Source organism: Aulonocara sp. 'chitande type north' Nkhata Bay, linkage group LG17, assembly GCF_057382095.1.
Source record: "Aulonocara sp. 'chitande type north' Nkhata Bay isolate Kocher_YH1m ecotype deep benthic linkage group LG17, A_spYH_male_GT1.1, whole genome shotgun sequence".
NCBI lineage: Eukaryota > Metazoa > Chordata > Actinopteri > Cichliformes > Cichlidae > Aulonocara > Aulonocara sp. 'chitande type north' Nkhata Bay.
Window position 1 is genome coordinate 15,743,717 of NC_141360.1, and position 14,329 is coordinate 15,758,045.

Here is a 14,329-nt window from a genome sequence, read left to right on the forward strand (position 1 = left end):
TTGTAATAATAACAAAGCATGCTTTGGAAATAAAATAAAGAAGCACAATTTCTTTTAGTTATATGTTCATTTATTTCCGTTTGTGCTTTTCTTTCTGCATTTCTCTCTCTCATTTAAGACCAACTGAGGTTAATTTCAAGATGGCGCCTGTGTGTTCGGCACGCCGTCTATCGCTCTCCTTTATTTGTTTTGTTTTATTGTTTTTAGTTAACTTTGTGTTACATGTGTGTTGTACTTTTTCCTATGATCGCCAGACATTATTGGAAATAGGTTTATCCATCCGGATGTCTGACCGGCCTGAATATGACAGCCAAGGATTTTTTCCTCCCTAACTGGAACCAATACCAAGTTGAAGATGAAGTATTTTCTGATCATATGCCTATCTTATTTGATATTGCTCTTTCTAACGCTTTTGCAAATCAGGCTGCACCTGCTCGATGTTATCGTGCCTTTGGCTCGGATTCTGATAAACGGTTTTCTATACTGTTTGACAAATTTATGTCTTATGCCCCTGAGTTGCCCACTGCAGATGACCTACTTTTGTATTTTGACTTTGCTTGTAAATCTGTGCTTGATGTTGTTGCCCCTTTGAGACTAAGAAAATGTAAATCTAAGACTAGTCCTTGGTTAACAGAGCGTACCCGAGCTATTAGAAGACAATGTAGGAAATGTGAAAGACAGTGGAAAAAAGACAGATTGCATGTCTCCCTGTGTTACGTCCCCTGGCTAGTCTAGGGGGTTGAAGGGACGAACATAAATGTGGATAGAGAAGGAGGAGCCAAGATGGTAATTTTAAAAGGTTTATTTAACACTGGTGATGGGGTTCAGACCGAGGTGTAACGTCAGGGAGAGCCAAGGCCAACATAACAAACAAAACATCCCTGACGTAGAAATAAAAGAAACTTACCTAACTCCAAAGAAACAAAATATACAACCTATAACCATAACCTACCTAACAACACATAAACAGGAGAAAACAGGGTGTCAAAACAAAAGGCAGCTCTCCCCTACAAGCAGTCTGAACATGAAACAACAATGCTCACACAAAATACAAAGGCATGCAAGCCTGCACAAGTATGGCAACCAAAATGGCCAGAGGGCACAGAAGCACAGCTCCACAGGCCTTAAGTAGTGCTCTGCTGATTACCAATTAGCCGGACTCTGCGCAACATCCAATCAGGACAGAGGAGGTGGAGCCTGGACAAAACAAAGGGTTAATAGGGAGAAGAGACATCCTCCTGGGGGATGTAACACCCTGGAAGCCCTAAAGATTAGTTGGAAAACTTATCAGAGGGCAGTTAAGGCCGATAAACACTCCTACTTTTCCCAACTTATTTCGGCCAACTCTCACAACCCTTGTGTTTTATACAATACGATTAATTCTGTACTTAACTTGGAGGGTTACAACCTTTTGCCGTCCTCTGAGGCTAGCCTGAGGCCTCTGATTCCACCTATTGTCGATCCGGCCATGCATGCTCCTTGCTCAAGCCTATTCCCTGCTTTTGCACTGATTTCTCTGCGTGACTTAGAGGAGTTGGTGCTACATGCTAAGCCCTGTGGCTCCCCGAATGATGTTGTTACTCCCCGTTTTCTCCAAAAAGTATTTCCCATCATTGGACCTTATATCCTGAAAATTATCAATACTAGTCTGTTAACCGGTCAAGTTCCTAGTGCGTTTAAACATGCAGTCATACACCCCTTACTTAAGAAACCTGGCCTTGATAGTTCTACTATGTCAAATTTTAGACCTATCTCCAAACTTCCCTTTTTAAGCAAGATCTTGGAGAGGATTGTACATACCCAACTGTTGGATTATTTGAGCGACTCGCAATTGTCTGAAATCTGGTTTTAAGCCCTTTCACAGTACGGAGACAGCTCTTGTTAAAGTTATGAATGACAACCTTGTTGCTACTGATCGTGGTAAATATGCTGTGCTTGTGTTATTGAATATGACAGCTGCATTTGACACAGTGGACCACGACCTGCTGATCTCCCGCTTACATCACTGTGTGGGAATTTCTGATCTGGCATTGTCATGGATAAAATCATATCTTTCCAAAAGGAGTTTTTGTGTCAAGCTGGAGCTGGCCGCTTCCTCTGTGGCCCCTCTGCTTTGGGGTGTGCCCCAGGGATCTAGCCTTGGGCCATTATTTTTCTCGCTGTATTTACTCCCCCTTGGTGCGATTTTTCGTAAACACGGAGTGTCATTTCATTTGTATGCCGATGACTGTCAGCTTTACTTACCTTTTAGTCATTTGGATACCTCCCCAGGTCAATCACTGCTTGACTGTCTTAGCGATATTAAATTATGGATGGCAAATCATTTTTTGAATTTTAATGGTCGCAAAACTGAAGCAAATTTTATATGGCCCGCATCGTTCTACTGATTCTCCAGATGTTGATTTTGGTGATTTGACCTCTCATCTGAAAAGTTCAATCACTAATCTTGGTGTTAAACTTGATTCTGCGCTTACTTTTGAAGGTCATGTAAATGGGGTGGTGAAATCAGCTTTTTATCACCTCAGACGCCTGTCGAAGGTTAAGCTTTTCCTTTCCAAACCCAATTTGGAAACTCTTATTCATGCTTTTATCACCTCACGTCTGGACTATTGTAATTCCCTTTTAATAGGGGTCGGGTCGGGCACCTTGTCACGCCTGCAGTTAGTGCAAAATGCGGCGGCGCGATTTTTAACTGGTAGTAGGAAATTCGATCACATCACTCCGGTTCTGGCTTCCTTGCATTGGCTTCCCATTGAATTTAGGATTCGTTTTAGAATAGAATAGAATAGAATAGAATAGAATAGAATAGAATAGAATAGAATAGAATAGCCTTTATTGTCATTGTACAGAGTACAACGAAATTGGAGTGCCACTCCCTTGGTGCAAGTTTCAATAATAAATATAAATGTAAAATATAAAAAGTACAAAAAAAAAAAAAACGATCGTAAGTACTCAAACAATAGTATGTACAATATATACAGGATAGCAGCATTAATATGATGACAGTATGAATAGCAGCATAATATAATGACAGTGACGGTATGGAATAGGTTCAATTGTTTTTGTGCTTATTTACTACGGTGATAGCTCTGGGAAAGAAGCTATCCCTGAATCTGTTTGTCCTGGTTTTATGTGACCTGTACCGTCGGCCTGACGGTAATAGTTCAAACAGTTGGTTGCTGGGGTGAGAGTGGTCCTTGATGATATTGCCAGCTCTGCTGAGGTACCGAGAGTTTGCAGTGACCTCCAGGCTGGGCAGAGAGCAGCCAGTGATCTTCTGGGCTGTGTTGATGACCCTCTGCAGTACTTTCCTGTCTGCAGCTGAGCACCCTGCATACCATGTTGTTATGCCGTACGTTAGGATGCTCTCTATGGTGGCTCTGTAAAATGTCACCAGCAGCCTCTCCTCCAGGTTGTTCCTCCTGAGCACTCTCAGAAAGTGGAGACGCTGCTGGGCCTTTTTAACCACCGCTGTAGTATTTGCAGTCCAGGAGAGGTCATCAGATATCTGCACGCCCAGAAACCTCATGGAGTGTACCCTCTCCACACAGCTCCCGTGAATGTAAAGTGGGGCCGGGTCTGCTCTGCCCTTCCTGAAGTCCAAGATAAGTTCTTTAGTTTTCGTGGTGTTCAGTTGGAGGTTGTTAACTGAACACCACTCAGTCAGTCTGTTGACCTCATCTCTGTAGTCCGACTCATCCCCCCTTGAGATGAGTCCAACCACTGTGGTGTCATCTGCGAACTTTATGATGGTGTTTGAGAGATGGGTAGGGGAGCAGTCGGATGTGTAGAGCGTAAACAGGAGGGGACTCAAAACACATCCTTGTGGAGACCCGGTGCTGAGTGTGATGGTGCTGGACCGGTGGGGGCCGAGTCTGACAGACTGTGGTCTATTTGTCAGGAAGTCCTTGATCCAGAGGCAGATGGGGGTGGAGAGTCCCAGGTGAGACAGTTTCTGGACCAGGATCTCCGGGATGATATGATTGAATGCTGAGCTGAAGTCCAGAAAGAGCATTCTCACATAGCTTCCTCGGTGCTCCAGGTGACTCAGCGCAGTGTGGAGCGCTATGGTGATAGCGTCCTCGGTGGAACGATTTGTCCTGTAGGCAAATTGGTGGGGGTCCAGAGTGGGAGGCAGACCGGCCCTGATGTGCTGACAGACCAGTCTCTCAAAGCACTTCATCACTACAGGCGTAAGTGCAACAGGCCTGTAGTCATTTGGGCTGGCCACAGCTGTCTTCTTGGCGATGGGGATGATGGTGGAGGTTTTGAGGCAGGGCGGGACGGTGTTTGATGACAAGGAAAGGTTGAAGATTTTAGTGAAGTCCTTTTTAAAGTCCTTTTATTGGTTTTTAAATCTTTAAATGGTCTGGCTCCTGTCTATTTATCTGATTTGCTGAAGCCACATGTTCCTCCTCACTCGCTCCGTTCAGCTGAGCAGTTGCTGCTGTCGGTCCCTAAGTCGCGGCTGAAATGCAGAGGAGACCGTGCCTTTTCAATTGCGGCTCCGATGCTCTGGAATAACCTTCCCCTCCAAATTAGACAGTGCAGGTCTTTAAGTCCAGATTGAAAACCTATTTTTATTCCCTGGCTTTTAACTCTGTAGGAAACTGACACCTTCTTATTTATTTTATTGTATGTAATGATTTTATGGTATTTTTAATTTGGTTGTTGTTTTGATCTGTGTTGTTCAGCACTTTGGTCTGCCTGGTGTGTTCGTAAAGTGCTATACAAATAAACGATGATGATGATGATGATAATCTGATCTATGTTACCTAGTGATCAGGGGTGGCTCTTATTTCTTGTTTTCTTTAGCAACCAATGCATATGATTGTGCCAGAGCACACTCTGGAAATGGAATGAAGGTGACTGTTATTTACCCTCAGCTGCAGCTATGAGTCTCCATTTCAACTTGTGTTAAAAGTTTGGACTTAAAATTGTATGCCACTTTTTACATTTTAATGATGTCATGAGGCCATGGCACAGTCTGCTCTGGCAGATGGTGTGGAGAGTAGTATAACAAATGCAGACAAATGAAATGTGGACACAACAGAAATCTTAACGAGAAGAACTGTTTATTGTGGGTGAGGCAAAAGAATCTGACACTAAACTGAACCTAAATTGGGAAAACTAGATAATAAACGTGACAACTTTAAACATGAAAACCAGTGTGGAAACCTGGAGACATGGTGTGAAAATAACCAATGACCAGAAACACATGGGGAACACAGCTGATACAAATGAACTTGACGCCACAGGGGAAGCAAAACTAAAAACATTGAACATGGAACACAAGTCTGTCAAAATAAAAAAGGAAACATAAAGATGCCAACCTAAGACACGCAGAGGGGCGAGAGAGAAACGCATACACATGGGAAGGTGAACGTAAACACAGAAGACACTACAGCAGGGGTCAGCAACCCGTGCCAGCTGGGTTAACTGATGGCACAACCATAGCTGAACTGGCCATTGGGCATACCGGGCACTTGCCCGGTGGGCCGATGATAATTTTTCATGTTTATGGGCTGATGATTTTTTTTTTTCAGATATAAACCAAGTTTATGTGTAGTTTATTTTTGTTGTGCTGCCTTTTTATAGTCAGTTACTAACTCATACTGGGTACTAGCTAGCATGACGGAGTTTCTATACAGCTGAGTGGGTGCTATGATGTTACTGATAGTGAACTTTATTTTATTCATAAGGTTAGTTATTAGAGTTGCCAACCGTCCCTTAAAAAATGGAATCGTCCCGTATTCAGCGAAAATATTACATATTGAACTGAAAAGGAATAGTTTGTCCCGTGCTCGAGCTAGAATCGAAAAAGACACAAGATGGAGTTATTCAGCTTGATGAGCTGTTGTTAGAATTTATTTAATATTAATTTCTAGTATCAGCGGATGTTTGCTGGAGCCACAGCCATAAAAGCTGCTGGTCATGATATTGGTTTCGTTATCTGGTGAGAGGGAAACATGAAGATGAAACCAGATGTCCTCACTGAATCATCAGAGATGAACAGGTGATGGAGAAACAGGTTTAGCTTTTAGGTGACATGAATGAGTTGAAGGGAAGTTATGAACTGTTTCTGAGAAATAACACCAGGATCCTTTTGTAAGTAGCTGACAGCTGGTAACAGAAAACAGAACAGGAAACAGAAACTGTTTTTCACATTTCTTGAATGTAAATGCTTTGAACCACTGTTTGTTATGTTAGAGCATGTCTTTGAAAAATGTGGATGGGGTTGGTCTCCATTGGCATTTCTGTTTGGTGCTGGCTATACAAAAAAAGGAGGCTTCAAAGTGGAATCTGCTAAATTTTGTGGTGGGTCAAGCAAAATTTTCTATATATAAAAGCAGAGTTTCGGTTTTACTCATTGATGAATAATTTAACAGATATATCTTCTCAGTAATGTTTTAAGAATGTGGTATGTTCTGTTATAGATGGCCATTTGTACTTCAGCCCTATATTCATGTGACAGTTTTGTTTTCTTCCCTTTGTGACAAAACTTGTGATCTTTCTTTCTTCCTTCCCTTTGTGACAAAACTTGTGATCTTTCTTTCTTTCTTCCTTCCCTTTGTGACAAAACATGTGATCTTTCTTTCTTTCTTCCCTTTGTGACAAAGCTTGTGATCTTTCTTTCTTCCTTTCTTCCCTTTGTGACAAAACTTGTGATCTTTCTAACCCTAACCCAACACCGAACAAAACAAGATCCAGCGAGCCGAGGGAATTGTCCAAAACAAAAACACACATGCTGGAGTACAAGAACAAAACACAGTTCAGGAGGCCGGCCCGGAGGCTGACAACTCAGAAGACCAGGACAATTCATCTTCTGAGGCCGGCCACGTTGGCGACACAGATCCAAAAGCCGACTGCGCGGAAGGCAGTGGTGGCGAAGTGGAAACAGTTCAGGGGGCTGACCGTGCACACGGCAGCGGCGGCGACGGGGAAACCGTTCAGGCGACTGACCGTGTGGACGGCAACGGCGGCGTCTGGGAGGTCGTCCATGTCGACGATGACGCCCAACTAGCGGCCCAGCAGACGACCGCTGATGTCGAGGCGGCACTCCGGGACGCGATGGTGGTGTGGCCCCCGCAGTACCAGACGAGGCAGAAGCAGAGGCTGGACCAGGCGAGGCAGAAGCAGAGCCGGACCAGGTGAGGCTGATGATGCTGGAGCCGGGCTAGGCGAAGCTGATGATGCTGGAGCCGGGCCAGGCGAAGATGATGAAGCTGCAGCAGGCGGCTGGACGGGCTCCTCGGGCCCTCCAGCTGACGAAGCAGGAAGCTGGCTAGGTTCCCCTGAACCTCCAGCTGACGAGGCAGGAAGCTGGACGGGCTCCTCGGGCCCTCCAGCTGGCGAGGCAGGAAGCTGGCTAGGTTCCCCTGAACCTCCAGCTGACGAGGCAGGAAGCTGGACTGGCTCCTCGGGCCCTCCAGCTGACGAGGCAGGAAGCTGGCTAGGTTCCCCTGAACCTCCAGCTGACGAGGCAGGAAGCTGGACAGGCTCCTCGGGCCCTCCAGCTGACGAGGCAGGAAGCTGGCTAGGTTCCCCTGAACCTCCAGCTGACGTGGCAGGAAGCTGGACTGGCTCCTCGGGCCCTCCAGCTGACGAGGCAGGAAGCTGGCTAGGTTCCCCTGAACCAGCTGACGAGGCAGGAAGCTGGACGGGCTCCTCGGGCCCTCCAGCTGACGAGGCAGGAAGCTGGCTAGGTTCCCCTGAACCTCCAGCTGACGAGGCAGGAAGCTGGACGGGCTCCTCGGGCCCTCCAGCTGACGAGGCAGGAAGCTGGCCGGGCTCCTCGGGCCCTCCAGCTGGCGAAGCAGGAGGCTGGACGGGCTCCTCGAGTCCTCCAGCGAAAACAGTCTCTGGACCAGTGGGCACCGGGGCCCCTGGAACACACAGGACAAAACCAGCAAGCGCACGGGCCTCTGGCAGGAACAGGTCAGAACCAGCAGGCGCACGGGCCTCTGGCAGGAACAGGTCAGAACCAGCAGGCACACGGGCCTCTGGCAGGAACAGGTCAGAACCAGCAGGCGCACGGGCCTCTGGCAAACACAAAGCAGACTGCAGCTGCACAGAGCATTGACTTAGCTCAGGCAGCGATAGCCGGGTGCAGTCCTCAGCTGGCTTCTTAACCTCCAGGGGTCCAGAGTGGGCTGGGGGCTGAAACCCAGCCTCTGGGGAGGCCCTGGAGTGTGTCTCAGTCTCAGAACTGGCCAGCTCTTGAGGAATGTTTTCAATATTGTGTGGTTTGTCTCTCTGCTTGAAATAAACAGATGAAAAATAGTTCTTTTCGGGTTGGATGGACTTAACTTGTTGTACAGGAGGAGTTGGTGAAGATGATGGCTGAATAGGTGGCTGAGCTGATAATAAGGCTGATGAGTCTTCTAACAACTGAGCTATTGACTGGGCTATGGACTGTAACATAGTGTCTAATAAGTCTGGCTGTGACTGTAACTGGGCTATGGGTAGTGAGGCTGAATGTGATGGAGGTGAAGGCTGGGCAGCTAACTGAGCTTCTGGCTGGGAAGCTAACTCAACAAACACTGCCCCGGTATAAACAGTAACAAGATCTGGCGAAACAGACAGAGTGTCTTTTGCACTCACCACAGCTGGCAACTCAGAAGTCCTAATCTCCGGCTGTGGGGTGACGCGCCGACGGCGCGATCCTCTAATCGCCTGAGCCAAGGTGTGGCGATTAGAGGATCATCAGGGGGTCCTTTTGTCCCTCATTGGGGGGTTACTCCCACTAGGTTTATATCTGGGACTCTCCACCATTTGACCTTAGAACTGAAGAAGCTTCTCGGATGAGAGGTGAAACGTCTTCAAACAACTTAAAGAAGTCCTGACGCTTTTCTTTGCAAGCTCCTTTGACTACGATGACCTGGATGACTGAGAACGTTCACAGACACACAGGAGGGAAGAACAGCTGAACCTAATACACACGAGGACCGGAGGAGACAAGCTGAACACAATGACAACAGACACAGACTTTCAGAACAAAACAGGAAATCTAGGACCCGAACCGGACACAAGGGGGGAGGACACAGAATAACTAGAACAGAGGAAAATAATCACAAAACGCTGGGTCAACGACCCAGGACCATGACACTTTGTGACAAAACTTGTAATCTTTCTTTCTTTCTTCCCTTTGTGACAAAGCTTGTGATCTTTCTTTCTTTCTTTCTTCCCTTTGTGACAAAACTTGTGATCTTTCCTTCCATCCTTCTTTCCTTTGTGACAAAGCTTGTGATCTTTCCTTCCATCCTTCTTTCCTTTGTGACAAAGCTTGTGATCTTTCCTCCCATGCATCTTTCCTTTGTGACAAAGCTTGTGATCTTTCCTTCCATCCTTCTTTCCTTTGTTAAAAAGCTTGTGATCTTTCCTTCCTTCCATCCTCTTTCCTTTGTGACAAAGCTTGTGATCTTTCCATCCATCCTTCTTTCCTTTGTGACAAAGCTTGTTATCTTTCCTTCCATCCTTCTTTCCTTTGTGACAAAGCTTATGATCTTTCCTTCCTTCCATCCTCCTTTCCTTTTTGACAACGCTTATGATCTTTCATTCCTTCCATCCTTCTTTCATTTTTGACAAAGCTTGTGATCTTTCCTTCCATCCTTCTTTCCTTTGGGACAAAGCTTGTGATCTTTCCTTCCATCCTTCTTTCCTTTGTGACAAAGCTTGTGATCTTTCCTTCCATCCTCTTTCCTTTGTGACAAAGCTTGTGATCTTTCCTTCCATCCTTCTTTCTTTTGTGACAAAGCTTGTGATCTTTCCTTCCTTCCATCCTCCTTCTTTTGTGACAAAGCTTGTGATCTTTCCTTCCATCCTTCTTTCCTTTGTGACAAAGCTTATGATCTTTCCTTCCATCCTTCTTTCCTTTGTGACAAAGCTTGTGATCTTTCCTTCCATCCTTCTTTCCTTTGTGACAAAACTTGTGATATTTCCTTCCTTCCTTCCTTCCATCCTCTTTTGTTTTTGACAAAGCTTGTGATCTTTCCTTCGATGCTTCTTTCCTTTGTGACAAAGCTTGTGATCTTTCCTTCCATCGTTTGTTTACTTTGTGACAAAGCTTGTGATCTTTCCTTCCTTCCATCCTTCTTTCCTTTGTGACAAAGCTTGTGATCTTTCCTTCCATCCGTCTTTCCTTTGTGACAAAGCTTGTCATCTTTCCTTCCATCCTTCTTTCCTTTGTGACAAAGCTTGTCATCTTTCCTTCCATCCTTCTTTCCATTGTGACAAAGCTTGTCATCTTTCCTTCCATTCTTCTTTCCTTTGTGACAAAGCTTGTGATCTTTCCTTCCATCCTTCTTTCCTTTGTGACAAAGCTTGTGATCTTTCCTTCCATCCTTATTTCCTTTGTGACAAAGCTTGTGATCTTTCCTTCCATCCTTCTTTCCGTTGTGACAAAGCTTGTCATCTTTCCTACCATCCTTCTTTCCTTTGTGACAAAGCTTGTCATCTTTCCTTCCTTCCATTGTTTCTTTCCTTTGTGACAAAGCCTGTGACCTTTCCTTCCATCCTTCTTTCCTTTGTGACAAAGCTTCTGATCTTTCTATCCATCCTTCTTTCCTTTGTGACAAAGCTTCTGATCTTTCCTTCCATCCTTCTTTCCCGTGTGACAAAGCTTCTGATCTTTCCATCCATCCTTCTTTCCTTTGTGACAAAGCTTCTGATCTTTCCTTCCATCCTTCTTTCCTTTGTCACAAAGTTTGTGATCTTTCCTTCCATCCTCCTTTCCTTTGTGACAAAGCTTGTCATCTTTCCTTCCATCCTTCTTTCGTTTGTGACAAAGCTTGGGATCTTTCCTTCCTTCCATCCTTCTTTCCTTTGTGACAAAGCTTGTGATCTTTCCTTCCTTCCATCCTTCTTTCCTTTGTGACAAAGCTTGTGATCTTTCCTTCCTTCCATCCTTCTTTCCTTTGTGACAAAGCTTGTGATCTTTCCTTCCATCCTTCTTTCCTTTGTGACAAAGCTTGGGATCTTTCCTTCAATCCTTCTTTCCTTTGTGACAAGGCTTGTGATCTTTCCTTCCATCCTTCTTTCCATTGTGACCAATCTTGTGATCTTTCCTTCAATCCTTCTTTCCTTTGTGACAAAGCTTGTGATCTTTCCTTCCATCCTTCTTTCCATTGTGACCAATCTTGTGATCTTTCCTTCCATCCTTGTTTCCGTTGTGACAAAGCTTGTGATCTTTCCTTCCATCATTCTTTGGTTTGTGACAAAGTTTGTGATCTTTCCTTCCTTCCATCCTTCTTTCCTTTGTGACAAAGCTTGTGATCTTTCCTTCCATCCTTCTTTCCTTTCTGACAAAGCTTGTGATCTTTCCTATTTTGTCACAAAGGAAAGAAGGATGGAAGGAAAGATCACAAGCTTTGTCACAAAGGAAAGAAGGATGGAAGGAAGGAAAGATCACAAGCTTTGTCACAAAGGAATGAAGGATGGAAGGAAAGATCACAAGCTTTGTCACAAAGGAAAGAAGGATGGAAGGAAAGATCACAAGCTTTGTCACAAAGGAAAGAAGGAGTTCCTGATGAAGGCTCTTAGGGTCCCATTGATCTTGTACAATTCTAGGCATTCCAGTATCCAGCTGTGGGGCATTGAGTCATAGGCCTTCTTGTAATCAATCCAGGCAGTGCACAGGTTGGTCAGTCTGGTCTTGCAGTCTCGGCTGATTGTTCTGTCTACCAGTAGCTGGTGTTTTGCGCCTCTGGTATTCTTGCCAATTCCTTTCTGTGTCCCGCTCATGTATTGACCCATGTGCCTGTTCATCTTAGCCGGTTTATTCTCCTGCCTTCTATCTCTCTGGTGTACCTCCTCAAGCGGCTGGCCAAGGCTGTGAGTCTTTGCTTGGCAGTTTCCAAGGCCTCAGGTATGGACAGCTTGCTGTATTTCTTAGGCACCTTATTTGTCGCACCTTTCTGCAACTCCGTTAGTTGGCTAACCTCCCTCCGTGCTACTTTGATCTTGCCCTCTAGCCTCCTTCTCCATGGAGGGTACTGCCCCTTGTCGCTGTTCAACTTGTAGCCAAGCATCTCACTGATCACTGTTGCCATATTGTAGATCAGCTTGTTAGTGTCGGTAATCGTGGTTGTGTATATATATATATATATATATATCGTAGTGGTTAGACTACACGCCTTTGGAACAGAGGATCGCAAGTTCGATTCCTGCCTGGGGCGTCTGTATCCAGTAAGGGTCCTAAGGCTAGACCCCCTATGCTAAGCAAGCCTACCGCAGACATGAGCGAGACAGATAAATATGAAGGCTACATGAATAGGATGAGGGACCTATGGTTTCTTCGATACCCAACATCCACAATGACAGCGAAACAACTAGTAGCTCAGTGTTCCAACATTCGAAAGAAGGGACTGCTCTCACAGCTAGAGATTGACGAGGTACAACACAAATGCTACGGCAAGGAGGAGTCAGGACGCCAGGTCAGGGGGGAGATATCATCACCCCCACCCGAGATTGGGTACATAGCCCCAAGTGCGATAGGAGAAGGATCGTTGAGTGCGAGAGGAAATGACCTGAAAAATAGGATCATGGCCAAGCTTGAAACCTGGATCCCGCGTAGCCGGTTACCAAGATTACGTGAAGTTCCCTCAGAAGGTCTGCTAGATGATGTTAATGCAGCACTACGGGCAATACCTACAACCACGATTACCGACACTAACAAGCTGATCTACAATATGGTAACAGTGATCAGTGAGATGCTTGGCTACAAGTTGAACAGCGACAAGGGGCAGTACCCTCCATGGAGAAGGAGGCTAGAGGGCAAGATCAAAGTAGCACGGAGGGAGGTTAGCCAACTAACGGAGTTGCAGAAAGGTGCGACAAATAAGGTGCCTAAGAAATACAGCAAGCTGTCCATACCTGAGGCCTTGGAAACTGCCAAGCAAAGACTCACAGCCTTGGCCAGCCGCTTGAGGAGGTACACCAGAGAGATAGAAGGCAGGAGAATAAACCAGCTGTTCTCCACAGAACCAGCAAAGGTGTACTCTCAGTGGCAAGGGAACAATAAGAGAACAGCACCACCAAGGCTGGAGACGGAGCAATACTGGAAGAGCATATGGGAGAAGGATGCAACCCATAACGGCAATGCTCAGTGGCTAGAGGATCTGAGGGCTGACCACAGCGACCTCCCTGAACAGGGTCCAGTAACCATCACAGTGGCAGATATCCAAGAAAGGGTCTCCAGTATGAACAGTTGGACAGCACCAGGGCCCGACATGGTTCACGCCTACTGGCTGAAGAAGCTGACTGCACTCCACGAGCGTCTGGCAGCACAAATGAACCAGCTGCTAGTTAACGAGAGACACCCGGAATGGCTAACTGAAGGCCGGACGGTCCTGATCCCCAAGGACCCCAAGAAGGGACCGGTCCCCTCCAACTACCGACCAATAACCTGCCTCAGTACTACATGGAAGCTCCTGTCAGGCATCATATCGGCTAAGATGAACAGGCACATGGGTCAATACATGAGCGGGACACAGAAAGGAATTGGCAAGAATACCAGAGGCGCAAAACACCAGCTACTGGTAGACAGAACAATCAGCCGAGACTGCAAGACCAGACTGACCAACCTGTGCACTGCCTGGATTGATTACAAGAAGGCCTATGACTCAATGCCCCACAGCTGGATACTGGAATGCCTAGAATTGTACAAGATCAATGGGACCCTAAGAGCCTTCATCAGGAACTCAATGGGGATGTGGCGTACAACACTAGAGGCCAACTCCAAGCCCATAGCACAAGTCACCATCAAGTGCGGGATCTACCAAGGAGATGCTCTGTCCCCACTGCTGTTCTGCATAGGCCTGAACCCCCTCAGTGAGATCATTAACAAGACTGGCTACGGATACCGACTACAGAACGGAGCAGTTGTCAGCCACCTCCTGTACATGGATGACATCAAGCTGTATGCCAAGAGTGAACGAGACATCGATTCACTGATCCACACTACCAGGCTATACAGCAATGACATTGGAATGTCGTTCGGACTGGAGAAGTGTAGTCGGATGGTAACAAAGAGAGGGAAGGTAGTCAGAACTGAGGGGATTGAACTACCAGAAGGCAACATTGCAGACATAGAGGACAGTTACAAGTACTTGGGGATCCCACAGGCGAATGGGAACCATGAAGAGGCCGCTAGAAAAGCTGCAACCACCAAGTACCTGCAGAGGGTCAGGCAAGTCCTGAGGAGTCAGCTGAATGGTAAGAACAAGATCCGGGCCATCAACACGTACGCCCTGCCCGTGATCAGGTACCCTGCTGGGGTAATAGGCTGGCCAAAGGAGGAGATAGAAGCCACTGACATAAAGACAAGAAA